The sequence below is a fragment of the Labrus mixtus genome, chromosome 21 (assembly GCF_963584025.1).
Source record: "Labrus mixtus chromosome 21, fLabMix1.1, whole genome shotgun sequence".
NCBI lineage: Eukaryota > Metazoa > Chordata > Actinopteri > Labriformes > Labridae > Labrus > Labrus mixtus.
The window spans coordinates 3,020,143-3,037,138 of record NC_083632.1 but is presented as its reverse complement, the minus strand read 5'-3'; the positions used below and the strand labels follow the sequence as shown (position 1 = coordinate 3,037,138).

General features: G+C 41.6%; 1 protein-coding gene and 1 long non-coding RNA gene across 3 annotated transcripts in view; both read left to right on the top strand.

Annotated features, from left to right (window-relative positions):
- Positions 1–16,996, top strand: part of LOC132955552 (uncharacterized) — a 735,720-nt gene that overhangs the window by 647,273 nt on the left and 71,451 nt on the right. The window lies entirely within an intron of this gene.
- tbkbp1 (TBK1 binding protein 1) overlaps positions 11,193–16,996 on the top strand; it is a 77,255-nt gene continuing 71,451 nt past the window's right edge. The window contains exon 1 of the mRNA XM_061028418.1: positions 11,193–11,694. The gene's annotated coding sequence lies outside the window, so the exon portion shown is untranslated. The remainder of the gene's footprint in view (positions 11,695–16,996) is intronic.

Below are 16,996 nucleotides of genomic sequence, written 5' to 3'. Positions count from 1 at the left end.
CTCTTGATCCAACTTTGTGACCTTCATCCTCAACATTCATTTTCATTTTATTCTTGCTGTACGTGTCAGTATGCTGACCGACCAGATGTGACACTCTAACTGTCTGCTGTGTTTCTTAAGTCTTGTTTGAGATATCATTTACATTTCAAAGAATAAAACCAGGGCACAAACTCGGACATTCAGAGAGGTCGACAATTAGCACTAATCCGCTTCTATATATAACATTCTCCGCTCTCCTTGTTTTTGTCTTCAGTTGGATTTTTTGGTACCGTGCCGCTGCAAGGATTTGCTCCAATTTAAACACGAGAGCGTTAGCTTAGCATCCGGAAAATGAGGTTAATGAGTGCGGTCTGGATTCAGGTTAATTCAGAAGGTGTTTAATGGGGCTGAGGTCAGGACGGTGTGCAGACCAGTCGAGTTCTTCCACCCTAAAATGTTGAGAAGTCATTTTGTAGAAATAGAAGACAACATTAGAGTACTTACACATGCATGCACCAATAACTGAGAGTTTATAGTTTGATCATAAATGAACATGGAAACAACATATTGACTATAGCAACGGGAAATCGGTGTCTTGCTCTAGGGCACCTCGGCTGATTCAGAATCATGCTGCAGAATTAAGACGAGCTTTAACCAGGGTAAAGAGGTTTTGTCCAAACTATTCAAAACAGGCCAGAAAAAAGTGTGTCACCCAGATGTCCACATAGTGAACATTAACTCCCTGTTGCTTTAGTTTTGAAATGACATAACATATGTACACAGACTGCTATCAGTCAAGCAAACAGCTGCTGCTTCTCAAAGGAAAAAAAAAGCTATTTAAAAGACCTTCTGCAGACTGAGCTGGGGTTAATGTGTATCCAATAAAGAGGTGATGGCTTATTAGGAGTCATTAAAGGTAACAAGTAGGTTTTTAAGGAGGCGATGCCGTCTGCTCCTAGTTTACCCCCCCCCCCCCCCCCCGGACAGAAGTTCACCCTCTGTGAATGAATCTCTGGCCGCTCGCCACCACTGCTTCTGAATAGAAATGCCTTTGTCAGGGAACACAGCGTCCTACTCAAATCTCCCGTTACATAAGCGGCGGATGGGTCAGACAGTTTGGGGTTGGCCTTACAAAAGCCTGATCTGGCCCGCCTGCCCATCAAAACAAAGTTAACATGCTTGTATATGGAGGCAATAAAAACCTGCAAACATCATAACAGAACGGTGACACAAATCTTGAACCACAATATATCAAAGCTCACTTCAGCTGTGCCAGCGCTCAGCAGATAATGTGCTGATTCCCGCTAGACAATATGAAAACAAGTCTTAGTCATATTGCTTTCTTAAAATGTCACTGTTTGGGTTTTCTAGTCGCAGTATCAGCTACAGCTAAGCTCTAAAAGGATTCCATTTTCTTCCACTGCAAACTACTTCTGAGCATGACACGACTGTGATATCAACTAAATATCAGCATCCATTAAATCCAAAGTAGGTGTTTTAGTGCAACATGTTGCCAAGTCACAGCTAAATATGTAAATATTTGAGGCCGATGTGTCCTTTGAAAGAGAGTACATGACGTCTACAGGAGCTTCAGCTGGAAAAGGAGAAGACCTAAGACCCGTTTGAACTGCATGAACCTTCCCCTAGAACGTTTTGTCCCTAGAAGTCGGGACATTTTGAGGACCTGTGTGCGTTTCGACAGCACGAACCAAAAACTATATTTAGTTCTGGGGTTATTGATCTACACTTAAAAAAAGACCATGCCCGTGGAGGAGTACTTTCAAAAGGTCCAGGGTCCTTGGATTGCCGGGCCTACAGCGCTGAACCTCTCTTGATTGGTTAGGCACTCGTAGTGTTTAAGTTCACCTGCCATGTTTAAGAAGTCGAGTATTTCGGGCGTTTTTAAATCTGCTTTGCTACCAGCACTCGTCTCCTTTCCAGTGTTGAATGAATCCATTTGCAATGCCATACAGCACAATCAAACACAGGACATGTTGAACCTCCACCATGCTAACAGGCTAACTGTACGGTCGCACAAATGATGACGCTGGCCTGACCATCGCCTTATCTTTGTAGCATGGCCTTTGTCTTCTTCTTACAGCCGCCTGCTGGACTGGTGGTGTAGTGCAGTAACTTTTATTGCTTTTCCATATGTCATTGGTCTAATTTGCATAATTATCCCAGGTGGAAATGCTGACGACAATGGGCCACAGGAACCATTTGGTTCCTCATTGAGAAGTTTTTTTTCTGGAGACGTTTGGTCAAAAAAATAAGCTTGACTGAGGTTTTCCCGAAGGACGAGGAACTTCTGGATGTAATCAAAAGCTCCTCCTAAAAATCTCTTGAAATTTCCGGATTAAGCTGCATGTGTGAATGTGAACAAGTTTTAAACCCTGTCTTAACCTGGACTTTTTCCCGCCACCTCATGAGGTCAGGACGAGCCAATGTGTGAACACAACAGAAACTCAGGAACTGTATTTCAATGCCAAAAAGTCAAAGAGCAGTGCAAACAAAAGTACAAGGACCTTGAGGTATTTAAAACAAATTGACATGGATGTAACTCTAAATGTTGAAACTGCTAAAAAGGAATCTAATTTGCCTAATCCATGAGGGTCTATAGACTGCAGGGGAATGGTGGAGTAATGGGCTGGAGGCATCTTTGAAAAGAAGCTCCTGAAAGTGAAAGTGACTGTTACTTTTGATGGACACAGAACACAAGAAAAACATGTATCAACTGTTGAAACTTGTATTTGACTACTGGAAAAAGAGAAATATATAGGCCAGGTTATTTCATATTAGCTTGGAGCACTTTAGCTACCCAAATTCCTTACTATTAATGTAATTAAAAATATGGATTTTAAAACAGTGGTGTGTTCAAACATCATAAAAAAAACTCCATGTGGGCTGCAGGTTCTCCTTAGTGCCTTAGAACACCTGAGGGGGGTTTCATTTTGGCTTGTTTCGCCTGAGGCTCCATTTGAATTTCATTTGAAAGGACATTTCTGAATTTTAAAGCAGGTACCTGGGAGATGTCTCAGTCATGCTGGCTCTGGGATTTTGCATTTTCTGCATTGCTCAGAGGTTTAATGGTTATGAACCAGTTGGGTCAAAGTGTAAACTCTCTAATGTTGACGTTTAAGTTTGAGTTTTCCCCTTCTGATTTTTTTTTTAAACTTCCTCCAAGGAGGTTTTGTTTACAGTTGTATCTTTGTCTTCTGGTGAGCACGATTACATAATAAAGATTCTCCTGGTTTCGTGACTTGCATGAGGGTGAAGCGGTGTCAGGGAAGAATCAGTTTAATTTTAGAGCAGATCCGGATCAGAGCGAAGAACAAAGCCTTGAGAGAGGTCCGTGCTCTCCAGATGACCTGCTAGTTATTCCAGGTTAATCTGCTTTTCTTTGTTTAGTCAGTCAACCTAAAGACAATGACTAATGACACGCTGAAATAAAGTACATTTTTTAAGCTGCTAGATTCTTCTCACACGATACTTTAACCCTTCAAAGTTTGAAGAGATCCTTTGCAGACACAAAACATGATGCGCTAAATCAAAATATCAAATACTAAGAAGTTTCTCTAAATTCTTCCTTAGTGTAACTACTCATTAGTTCTACCTGAAATAAAATACAACATTAGAGTACTTACACATCGAGCAGCAGTAACTACCATCAGATGGGTGTGAAAACAGATACTGACCTTATTAGACAGAAGTTTTAACAGCAGGGGGCGACAAGATCATCAACAAATAGAATGATGTCATCGGCATAATGACTAAAGTCAGTTTCTCAATTGTCAGTTGTTTAAAGTTTTGTAGTACTTGAAATCGGTATTGAGATCACTTTTTGAAGGTTTCGGTCTTGTCTCGGTCTCAGACTGGATGGACTTTGGATTTTAAATCAAGACCAGTCAAGACCACCACTCATAGGCTATTTTTCCCGTCATGTAATTTGATTTTTTTATCCCCCGGTTACGGCCCCAACTTCCCGGTGTTACGGCCTAAATAGGTGACACTCTTTTGCACTTGAATTGCACATTTGCACACCTCCACTTTGCACTTTAAAAACTTAGATAGGAATTCCCATCTTCACTGCAATGTTTTATTTGGTTTTATAGTTTGTTGTGTTATTTGATTTTTTTTTTTTTTTTTTTTACAATTAGTTTCGATTTATGTTTTACAGAGTCCTTGTGTTTCTTGTCTTCTGTGTGCTCCTGTTGCAAAACAAATTTCCCCTTGTGGGACAATAAAGAATCTGAATCTGAATGCGGCTTTGAAACACAGGGGACATGGGAAAAACAAATTATGAAGGAAATCTTCAGGGCCTAACTTCCAGTTGAGTTTTATTGCGTAATAGTTTGCATCGGCATGCTTTTGTTGATGATAACTGACCATGTAGACCCATCTAGTGATGAGTGCTTAACTGATTGGGGTGAGGGCGGGGGGGTTGTTTAGGGGGATATTTGTTAGCAACCCCCAGTACTTTTCCGCTCTCCCATCAGCCTACATTCCTGACGGTTGTGAGCTCCTATTCCCCCACTGTCAACAAACAGCCTGGCGTATCAGGCAGAAATGTTAGCGCATTCTGTCAGAACCATGTTGGGAGTGAGAAACCGGACAACAACAAGTCCAGTGGAAAATTCCTCTCTCTCTGCAGGCAGACGGCGAGCTGTCCCATTACGCAGAAGAGGGGTCACTTCAGAGAGAGAAACTGCTTTTAAACACCTCACAGGGCGCCACCTCAGCATTACACAACATCCCCCTGCTGATTAAAAGGTCAAATCAAATCCAATGAACACCGACCTCCACACACTCCTGTTCTCAACCTGTGTTGGAAAGACCAAAACATTTTATTATTAATCAGGCCCATTGCATTTGAACAATTTGCCTGCACGCTGTAATCATTGCATTATTCACAGAGTGTTTAGTCTCTATTCAGGAAAGTACTGATAATGGCAGTGCTACAAGATGCAGATAAGGGAAAGAGAAGATCCGCTAATCAAGCATGAACTGAGCTTTTTTATAGTTATTATAATCAGTTTGAATGTCTCATAGAGAATCATGAAAGTAGTACAAGAGAAGTAGCAGAGGAGTGCATGAAATGAACCGAGTTTCTAAGGTTTTGTTGCCTAGAAATAAAGTTCAGAAAGTGTTTTATTCAGATTTGCTCTCAATGTTTTCACTGCAAAGCCGTCTGAATAAATGACAGCTCATTCTGAGCCTTATAGGAGATTCTGTAGGCCACATTCTGTAGGATTTAAGGTCACCTTTTTGAAGGTCTCAAACTAGTCTGAAATGCTTGAACACAGAAAAATAACAACTCATATTCTTATCTTCTGTTTGTTGACAGATCACTAACATTGTTTTGCAGCACAGAAAACATCTGTTGAGCAGCAGGAAACACTGTCTGGTTCCTGTGCTGAGCCCGAGCTGTTCAAACCTGCGTTATGTCGCCCCCTGCTGTCCCTTCAACAAAGCAAAGAGTTCTTCTTGTGTTTCCTATCAAGACCTCCTGAAGGTACACTTGATTTCATTGATGCTCATCATCCAGTTAAAAAAGATAAACAGCGTGTGTCCTCTGAGAAAGTCGACCTATAACTTGTTAATGGCAAATCATGTAAAACAAAATCAGGTAAATAAATGATCAATTACAAGACAAGAGCAATGAGGTGTGAGGGAGGGAGAGAGAGAGAGAGAGAGAGAGAAGGAGAGCGGGAGAGAGAGAGAGAGAGAAAGAGAGAGGGAGAGAGAGAGATATAAAGAGAGAGCGATAGAGAGAGAGAGAGAGAGAAAGAAAGAGGGAGAGAGCAATGATCCAGGTGCTCCAGATCTAGAAGGATATGATTACAACTCCATGGTTCCTCTAAGAAAGGACATGCACATGAGCACACAAACACACACACACAAACACACACACACACACACACACACACACACACACACACACACACACACACACACACACACACACACACACACACACACAAACACAAACACACACACTCTCTCTCTAAGCAGGGGCTGTCACATTAGTGAATCATAATATCTGTCAAAACACAACCTGTAGTCCTGAAAATAACATTTCTCTATATATATCTATCTGCAGGTAAAATGAGTGACAGATCAGGAGTGTATCATGCAAATAAAAGTCGTGTTAAAAGCTGCAGAGGTAAACAGGTCACATTTTTCTTTTTCATCTGAGTAAGGTCTAATCTCATTGCTTTCATTTTTTCCTTTACTGATGGGCTGATTCTTTGATGAATTTTCGTTTCCAGCCGACATAAATCACTGCCTATAAGCTCAGGGGCACGATGTTTCTTTTTCCTCCTGCCCACAGCGTGTTGGATCCACTTCAGTCCTCCGCAAGAGGCATTGAAAATATGAATGAATCAGTAAATTCCCCACATTATAAATGGCTGTTCAAACATACACTGAGGACGTTATATAAGAAACACCCACTACCATGTTCTTTATTGGATGAGGTGTGCACGCAGGGTGGGTGAAGGCCGTGGCTGCGTGCTCCTCTGAGCCTGAAGGAACATTATGTCCATGCAGTGTGTTCAACATGGAAGATTTATTTCATTTTTATTCATTTAAATAAAGTTTTTGTCTGGATTTTTTTGTTCTTTGGCTCACCTTACCTGCACGGTGTAAGAGTTCACAGAAGAAACTTAAACACTAATAAATCATTTCTTAGATGAAGGAAAGTTCTTCAGATGTGAGCGCACAAGGTCTGATGTTCTGCCAGGAAGTATTTATATAAAAGTCTGGATTTGTGAGTTTAGCCCAATAGCACACAGTATCTTTTTTTTTAATTATTAGACAGTGACGACATATGAAAGCTAGGATAAACAAGAAATCCAATCCAAGAATAAACAGTAGGTTTTGAAGTACAATATTTTAATTTACAGAGGAAAGTCGTCAAGTCAACATCCTGTATTTGTCATTTAAGTGCACACATAGAAATTCAAGCCTCAAGCAGCGCTGATGATCATTACAATAAATCTTAAAGTAGCTTTTTTAAACTTGAAGTCGTGCAGGTGTAACAGCATGAGGTAGCCACATATATAAAGAAGAGTTTCAACATTTACTTTGGATTGATAGAGTTAGAGGTTAGACGTTTTTAAGTAACCTAGAAGACCTTTCCAAATTAACATAAGATTAAAAAATATGCAAAGGGTTGTGATGCAGGGCCGTGTCCAGAAGGGTGGCATGGGCCCCCTTTGAAATCTGATCGGCCACCCCAAAATCCAAAACAATGATTGGCTATTTGCCTAGTCAGACATACACATCCTGCTGCGTTCTCACATTAGCTAACTCGGACTTGCTGCGGAAACTATACTAGGGGTCTGGCAGGAGAAACTCCGGGTGAAGTCCCAGCGAAAAACTTGGCTTTTTGCGTTCACACATGTAGCTCCTCTAGGAAATATATCAGGAGTTTCTGAGGAGATTTCTGCAAGTGTGAAAGCCCTACTATTGTGAATATTTTCCATGGAGAATGTGCACTAAGCCTGTTCCTGCAGAGTGCTTTTAATCACTTCTTCTCACAGACTCAGAGTTCAGACGTCACTTTTTTTTATCACGCTCGTTGCTGATCGTCTTGTTTTGCATTTGTAGGTCATAGAGAAGCTTCAGTAAATTCAGTTTCATAGCCAGCTGCCTGTACACGCCTCACAGGCGCTTAAAGAAAAATGCTGGAGTAAAAAAAAAGAGGATGGTGTTAAGCTTTAGTTTAGTCAGTGTAAAAGCAGGTCGTATATCAGCATCCAGAATGTTCTATTCTTTAGATTCATTAATACTAAATGTGTTTTTTTTTACACCACCCTGAAAAAGTGCTCAAAGTGTAAGGAAGAGATTTTCTCCCTGTGACTGAAGAGATCTGCCTGCGTTAAAATGATAACTATTTAAAATCTATTTCTATGTAAAAAAATAATATTATAAGCAATATTAAATAAAATGGTGTTAAAATATGGCACACCTTCTTATTCTAGCCTCATGATTTATGTAATCCTAACCAAACTGCATGTTTCTCTCCCCGGGAACACGATGTGGTGAGGGAACATGAATTATTATAAATTCATGCTCAGCCTTGTGCATGAAAAAGCATGAATGTCTCATTCTAAGGTAAGTGTGCAGTTAAAGAGACAGAGCCAAAGATCTGATCTAGCACTGCAGTGCACATGTAGTCAGTTAAATCACACTTTTCTTTGTCCAGTCATCGTGCATACAGACCACTGGTTGGGGTCCACTCCCCATCGGGATCCACTTCCACAGTGTTATTGAACATTTATTTGGGTAACCTGAGTGTCTACTGACCCACAACATGTGAAGTAAACCCATCCAGTCCTTTGTTTGTGGTCTGCAGAAGTCTTACAACACAGAAAAATGCTCCGTTTCAAATGTGCTCTCCTTGTGATGTCACAGTGGGATTCTGGTAAAAAAAAAATCCCCTCCCCTCCCCTGGTATCTCCACCCATGGACTCCACCCCCAGCCTAGAGCAAAACTTTTGAGCAGGTCGGCGATTTTTATGGAGTGATGTCTACCGGGAAAACTCGGGGGGGGGGGGGGGGGGGGGGGGGTCATTACATTTAAAGAGACACACACACCAAAACGGAGCGTTCTGAGAGAGCTGGTTTATACAGGGTCACAAACCTCCTCTGGTGCTTGATTCATGTTATATTTTGACCAAAGCACAGCACAGATGTTTCATTTAGACCACAGGGGGACTGTTTGAAAAGCTGGAGAAGGGGGATAATATGTCCTCTTTAAGTTTTCCATGCTAAAACCTAACAAACTTGCAGTGTCTCTGTCTGACTTTCATCCATGCGTCATGCGTCCAGCATTCATTCACAGCCTTGTTAATACACGCTCACCTAGCTGTACACATCTTACACTGAGAAAAATAAACAGTATACACAATAATATAAATGAAATAGCCTCAAAGTGGTGTAAAATGAAAGTTTACTTGCAACACATTGGAGGAAAAATGATCACATGATTGATCAAATAATAGTTTTAGTGATAAGCTGGATGTGTTTTGAATGTCTGGGGTCCCTGGAGTCAATGTTTTTGTTGCTGTGTATGTCTTGAAAATGTCGGGTTAATGTGGCTTGTGATAAGTGCAATGAGATATTTTTCACTAAATTAGACAAATACATGTGCTAAGATTTAGTTTCTGCAGTGTGTTCAATCTTCCACATTCCTGAGGCGGATAAATCCAAGTTCCTCATACTTCATTATAATTCTTGTACCCTCTCTTTAAAGTGTTTCCCTCCTCTCTTCATGCATGCAGTCTGGTCTGTTGTCGGTATATTCTCCCCCTTGGTCTGCTTCTATTACACATCCGGCTGCAGGAGTCTGACCCCTGATAATTGTGTCATCAAATCCTCGGATGACGCAGCTATCTTTGGGCTTAAGAGCACCAGAATAGCACCCCGTCAGTTAAAAAGGGAGAGCTGTGAAACTGTGTGATAAGAACCGTCTCCCTCTGCATGTGGAAAAAAAAAAAAAAAAGGCAGAGGAGACGGTTTTTTGATCCCCGAGCGGTAACAGCCTGTGGTTATCCATCACGGATCCATCACTCACACATCGGCTCCTGACAGCGCAGGAACCTGGAGAATCCTACAGAGTAATTTTAGAGCCTGATTTCAGGAACAACTGTGAATATAGGCAGGGTTTATGGAGTGCTGAAAAGTATGAAAGGATTTATCCATCAGCTGGATGAACCTACATACCTTTAATTTATGCAGACAGATGAACCATTATGGACCTCGCATGAGTATACTTCTGTAATTTATGCAGATTTAAGCGTCACTGCAGGCTCATACAGTATGGGTTATAAAACAATCTCCAGCGCTAAAAACACACAAAACAGAACAAACAAGGGAACATATGGTGCGTTCAATTTACCTACTCAGATCTCGGAGCTGGGAATGACGTCACATCCAAGTTGACCGCGTTCCAGATGCAAGCCGGACATGCAACATGGACGCCTCCAGTAGTACCTTTGTTTTGTGAGCTAATACTTAATACCTCCACAGAGAGAACTTGCAGGATACTATCGGTGTGATTGATTTACAAAAAGACGACTAAGCTGCTAATGAACACAACAGTGACAGCTTAAACGTTACTGTTGATGCACATAGCAGCCATGTTGGATTCCTGATATCTGGCACTTAAACACTGCAAACTGCAAATGTGTATTTGTCTTTATTCTACTCAAAAATATCTCATCATGAGGCGCTGATGTCCAAGTGGTTAGGTTGCCCCCGATGTATGGATACTACAGTCCTCAAAGCAGGCGGCCCGGGTATAACTATGACCTTTTTTTTTACTTTTTAATATTTATTTTTGTGCCTTTATTTAAGAGATAGGACGGTGGATAGAGTCGGAAATCAGGGAGACAGAGAGTGGGGAATGACATGCGGGAAAGGAGCCACAGGTCGGATTTGAACTGCGCCACCAGCGCCCCTCAACTATGACCTTTGACCTCTCTCCTGCATGTCATTCCCAATCTCTCTTTTGATTTGCTACTATATCCACTGTCCTATCAAATAAAGGCAAAAGACCCCAAAAATACATATCTCATTACACTCAATATGAGCCACATTCACCTGATTTGTCCAGATAAACATCATATTTCCTTGTTAATTGTTTAGCACCAATACACCAAGTCAAAAAAGCAAAAAATGAGGCCTGAATTGCTTGAAATGCTTTAACACAGCTCCCAACGCAGCTAGCAACATGTAATTGTTTAGTTTCTTAAACAGAAATGAGAAATAAATCTTCCTGCTATAATAATAACCCCTTTGATACTGAAGAAAAAAAAATGTGTCCATGGCCCAAATTGGGGTCAAGCCCCTTATTAGATCCAGAGCATTTAAATTTAGAGCTTTCAAAATAGTGTCTTCAGTCCCTCGCACTTTATGCTGTAGCTGCGTAGAGACACTTTCTCTCCACAGTCTGTAAAACAGAAGGTGTGAAGAGTCCTCATGTATGGAGGAGAATGAATTGGTGGAGCCATGTGGCTTTTAAATGTAAGCTGTTAGATTGTTTGCATTTAGTTGCTGCTATAAATACACTTTTTTTTTAAAGGTTTGTGTTTTTATTCCTCCTGTTTTAAAGCTCTGCAAACACCCGTGGAAACATTGTAGGTTATTTGAGGTAGCCTAGAACAAAAAAAAAAATCTAAAATGAGAATATTAGGTAATAATTTTTTTTTTTTTCTGCAGGTTGCTCAGAGACTCGTTGGCTCCAACATGCAGGGTGACTCAAGCAGCAGACTGAGATGTTCTCGTTAAAAGAAGAGACTGACGTTCCTATTCCCGCGACATCATCATCATCATCATCATCATCATCCCACACGAGTGTTGCTCCACGGTGTGCGATGTGATGCTCAGTCCTGCACAGTGTACGGCAGCTACAGGAGGCGTGCGTGTCGCTGCCACAGGAGCGCAGGAGGAGCACAGGAGGAGCACAGGAGGAGATCAGGAGGAGCACAGGAGGAGATCAGGAGGAGGACTGGAGGAGCACAGGAGCCCAGGAGGAGCGCAGGAACACAGGAGGAGCGCAGGAACACAGGAGGAGGACAGTAGGAGGACTGGAGCAGACGCTGTAGTAGCCTTTTTACTGGACACTTGACACACCGTGAAAGAGGACGCCTTTTTGGAGGTGCTCTGCCCCCCCCCGCCTCCCACTATCTCGAACCATGGCATCAACGCGTGAGTTCTCCTCCTTATACAATCAATGTCTTTCATGTGACGGATGCAATGTGAGCACCAGACACGGAGCAAAAACTGCTCGTCTGAACAATCGTACAAGCCACGTTTCTAGCCATCGCGCCATCCGAGATCTGCTGCCTCGTTTTAATATGAACAATCAAAAAATAAATCAAAAATCCCCATCAGCTGTGTTTGTTTATCTGTACGCGCAGTTTATTTGCAGTGTGTCCACATCCCCTTAAAGGAGCAGCAGCAGCACCATCAGCACACACACACACACACACACACACACACACACACACACACACACACACACACACACACACACACACACACACACACACACAGAGTCAGAGATTGTCCTGGCCGCGGGCAACCTTCAACTTCAGCTCCGTGCTGATGGGAGGGCGGTCAGCAAAAGTAGCCCACATCTGTCCGGTCCTTTTTATCTGGCCTGCTTTTGTCGTTTCGTGTTAGTGTCCAAGTGAGTTACGAGGCAGATAAAAACAGTCTGTTTGAAATCCACAGCTGGACTCAGAGTATTAAACCCCTCTATATATGAGCTGAATACTAAAAACCAAAATAGTATGCCTGATAATAAGATAAATATACAAATGCACTTCCCAGGAAAACGAAACTTTGGACTATGAAATCCAATCAGAATATTCAGGAATTTTGGTATTTCCTGTTTTTTTGCAAAACAGAAAAGCTCAGCTTATTTGGATGTTAATGTTTTGACTCGGCATGTTTACATGCACGTCTAAGTTGAGCTATGGTTACAGCTGGATCAGGCCATTTAATTGGACTACTATATGTCTCAGCATCCAAGCATCAGGGGAGAATCAACTTGAGAATCGAGATTTCGACTTCAAGATGGAAGTATGTCCGACTCCGCTCCAGTAGGTGGCGAAATTCCCCCCGATCAGCTTTTAGGTCTTCTTCTGGTTGACATATAACGTCACCTACCAAACAATCGCATTGTCATGTGTTTTCCTCCCATCCATGCACCTACAGCATCAGGATGTGGGAATTTGGTTTGGTGTGCTTTTGGCGCCCACCGAAGGTTTCTGAGTGTAACTGCAGTATCGTAAACACAATGGCTGTGATGGCTCCCCATTTGTTGACAAGCAGCGGCCCAGTGTTTCCTCCCCCATTACGCCCCGTGACATTCATAATGCAGGGAGGCGTCACAGGGATGCAAATGTTGCGCTCTACAACGTCTGAATATGGCTCGTGGCTCTCGATCTATCTATTCGCCACGTTTGATATGTTTGTCTTGCTTTCTTCTGTTCGACTTCTGGGTCAAAGCCAAGGAACTGTGAAGCATTCAGATCAACCACATTCTTTAGGTGTTTTAGTTTGGTTTTGTGGAAAGACTTTTCAGTGAGAGTAAAGTGTTTTCATGCATTTTGAAAAGTACATCTTTGGTCAGACTAACACAGTAAATCGACTTTTTATATACAGAATATAAGCGTACTGACTGCTTATGTTGAAAACGTCAAACTCCTATAAATATCTCAACATAGCCTACAGGCATGCAGCTGAACTTTGAGTATCACTTAGAAGATGCAGGAATACCAAAAAGAGCACGAGGCTGATTGTGTATTCATGTTGTGGCCTCGGTCTACAAACCCCTTTGCACAAAATATTAAAAAATATTGACCTTCGTTTAAACAGGACTACCAGAATGGGAAGTTGAAATATGGCACAGCATTGTTTAGAGCTAAATGTTAGCGATAGCATGCTAACATGCTAAGATATGAATGCTAACGCCTTGACATTTAGCAGTTTTATGTTTTCTATGCTCCCTATCTTTTATTTAATCTTGTATGCATGATTACATTTGCACAAAGTACAGCTGAGGATAAAAATTCCCCGATACTGTCATCATAAATTGACAAATTATCGATATAGATTCAAATTGTTTTTTTTGCGCCAGTCTGTAATCATGTTTATGAGTCAGCATCTAGTGGTCACTTGAGGAATTGCAGTGTGTGCACCTCTGTGTTGGCTCAAATATTTTCAGCCCTAGAGATTGCAGCTTTGACAGATTACCTAATCACATTATCGACCCTTACATTTTTCTGTTGCAGGTCATTTTTATTCACACACTCAGACATGTCTGATAATCAGCTCCATGCTACAAGCTGCCAGTCACTTGTCAGAGTCTCTGCGGTAGCGCCATAAGAGCGGTTGAAAGGTCGCATTAAGACTCCTTTATTTTTGATTTCCCGTTCAGCTGTGGAGTCTGCTGTCTGACGAAACTTCACTTGATTACCAGCACTTCATTTGAAGTACCCAGCCCACCCTTCCCGTTAGATCCCCGGGGGGTCCAGTACAAGAGAGCTAATTTAAGAAAATGAATCATGGCTTAAAACCTACCTGCTAATCACCAATCACACAGACACCGTGCAGCTGTGCGGCCCCTCATGGGTCTGGGCTTGTTTTGCTGTATTTTTGCCCTCATTAATCATGTTTTTTTCCCCCCCTCCACACACATTTTGAAATGGTTTACAGCGAGCTCCTGCATGCTTGAAGCTGTTGTATAATGTACTTTGTTGTACTGATGAGTGCTGTTCATGCTGTTTTTGCGAAACACGATGCGCTGTGAAGTGAGGTTTGAGTATGTCAGTGATAACATTACGAGGGGGGAACAGCCGAGGACATGGTCTCAGTCCAATAAATGTTACTTTCTATCAGTTTTTGTTTGTTTGTTTAGTTTAACATAAGAATGTCTCACAATGTTAACAGATTGGGTTCATTAACATCGACCCACCGTTTAAATTTTCTTTCATTGGTGGAGTTCGGAGCTGCATTGTGCGGGCTGACCTTGAGGATGGTTGTTCTGGAGTGCAGGATGTCTGAGGAGGCTGCGTTTTTTTGTATGTGTGTATTTGGAGTGGTGGTAGAGGTGTTGGGGAGACTGTGGTGTAAAGGGGGGTTTACTGACGCAATCAGCCTGAGAACTTTAGCACCCTAGATTGAACTGTTGAATGATTTCACCTGCAGAATCAAATAGGAAGTACAGCTGAGACAGACTCTGTTACTGGTCTTTGTGAACGTTCTGGATTATGCTGATTCTGAAAGGTCTCATTACATATACGATAAAATAGATCTGACCATTATTCAAAGGGAGTCTAATTGCTCCCACACTTGAAGTAACAATCCAGAAGGTCTCCATTAAATATGTCTGATAATATCCTTTGTAGCAATAAGCAGCGTGTACTGGTATTGCAAAGTCTAAAACAGCAACAGATTATAAAGTGTATTTCAGCTTTTCTGCAGCACATTTTGAATCCTGCAGATCTCTGAAGTCCTGCATCAAATGGAACATTCAATTCTGACAAGTTTATGAATAAGTGTCAGTTTTTCAGTCCATCATTAGCAGCATTCGTCTCCCAAACAGGCATCCTGTGTAAATGTGTCTCTGAGTCATGACTGTCTACAGTGAGTGAGACGCTCGAGTCTCGCCGGCTGTGTTGTTGTCTGAGCCGTGTTTACATGGACGGGACGGCCGGCTCCTCCCCTTGTGTATAAAAGCTGTTTTTAGATCACAGTTATTCTGTGTTAATTTATGTTCAATGTGAAGCTACGAGCTAACTAAAGAGCGCTAACAGGTGTGTCGCTGGAGGAGAGCGGAGGGGTCAGAATAGCGGAGGTTCGGCCAAACAGCAGTTTGTTTTGGTTTCATGCTGGTGCTCAAGGGCGACATCTACTGGATCAAAAAGTTGCACAGTCTTCCTTTAATTGTTATTAAGCTATATTTCACTAACATCTATTATTTTATTTTTTCTTCTAAAATAAAACCACAAACATATTCCAGTATCGAAAAGTATTAGAGAAATATTTCTCTGTTTCCTGTTCTAATGCATTTTGTCTGTGTACATTGGTTTTGTCGTTTTCGTCACATTTCTAGTTTACTGATATTAGATGTTGACTGGTGGGCCGCCGTGAATGAGCAGGGGACCGTATGTGGCCCCCGGGCCGCCACTTGCCCACCCCTGATCTAGATGGTGAAAACAAAAAGAATGACCACATTGAAAAAAAATCTAAACACACTGTTACTCAGATTCAAAAAGCAGAGCATTTTAAAACATCAATGACTTTTCTAAATGTCTTTTTGTGTTAGACACAGTGGGCTCTTCTTTAGTTCATGCATTTTCTACAAGTCAAGCTTAGACACAAATCTCCTTCTAAAAAGACGACTCAACATGACAAGCGAAACAAAGAAGGGTGTTTCGACTGAATGTCTCAAACAGATGATTCCTCAGGTCTCTGAAGACATGATGATGGGACACAAAGTGAACGTCTCGACATCACCAAAATCCCCCAAAAAGACATTTGACAAAGCTTTACAGGAACTCATTCTTCTTCGCTGTATATTTTTATGTGTAATTTAATGCGACCTCTTTGTTTTGGAGATTTTACAACAGATTTGGTATTTTTTTGTTCTGAGGAGAGTCAAGCAAAACCAGATTAAAGATGTTTAAATTCCCTTTATGTTGTTTCCTTCCCTCAACCCGGCTGTCAGCTCTGACAGTAACTCCGAATAGAGCTGTCAACTTGTTGAGAGCAACACTTTGCAACATCACTGAACGGAGCACAATGTGTTCTCCAACAATCATCTTCAGCGGCTTTTTAAAGGCAGTTCTGAGACGATAATTCTCTGAAATATTTAAAAGCTTTTTGAAGAAAGTCGCTCTATCGAGGCAGATGGAAAGGAGTCTGCCTTAAACAAAATATGCTTGCATGTACCCAGCCACTCGTTGGCTGTACCCATTATGCCATTATAGGATTGCAGGGGCCTGGACAGACTGTCAGTCAATCACAGGGCAAATGCAAAGTGACCATTCATACACCTACGATCTATTTAGAGTCCCTTATTAAACTAACCTGCATGAGTTTGGACTGTGGGAGGAAACCCGAGCACCCAGAACATACGAAAACATATAAAACATGCAATAATTTCACTGCAACCCAATGCCTGAATTTGAAGGTTTGAAGACGTTTTATTGTGAAAAAGAAGTCAGAAAGGTAATTATGATATGCGTTTTAAGCCTGTGAAACCTTTATCTCTTCAGCTCTATAAGTGAAGAGCTGCTTTTGATCAGGGTTGTATTTTTCAAAAGCAGGATTGGATTTGAGATGTTATGAATATTTGGTCATTAATGTCTCCTAACATCTGAGAGTTACTCTACCCTGCTGCATCAGAGACAAACAGTGAGGACATTTTTGTCCACTTCAACTCAGCCTATCTATCTTTGTTATCAGGGTGAGGTATTTCTCTTGGTTTTGTTTTCCA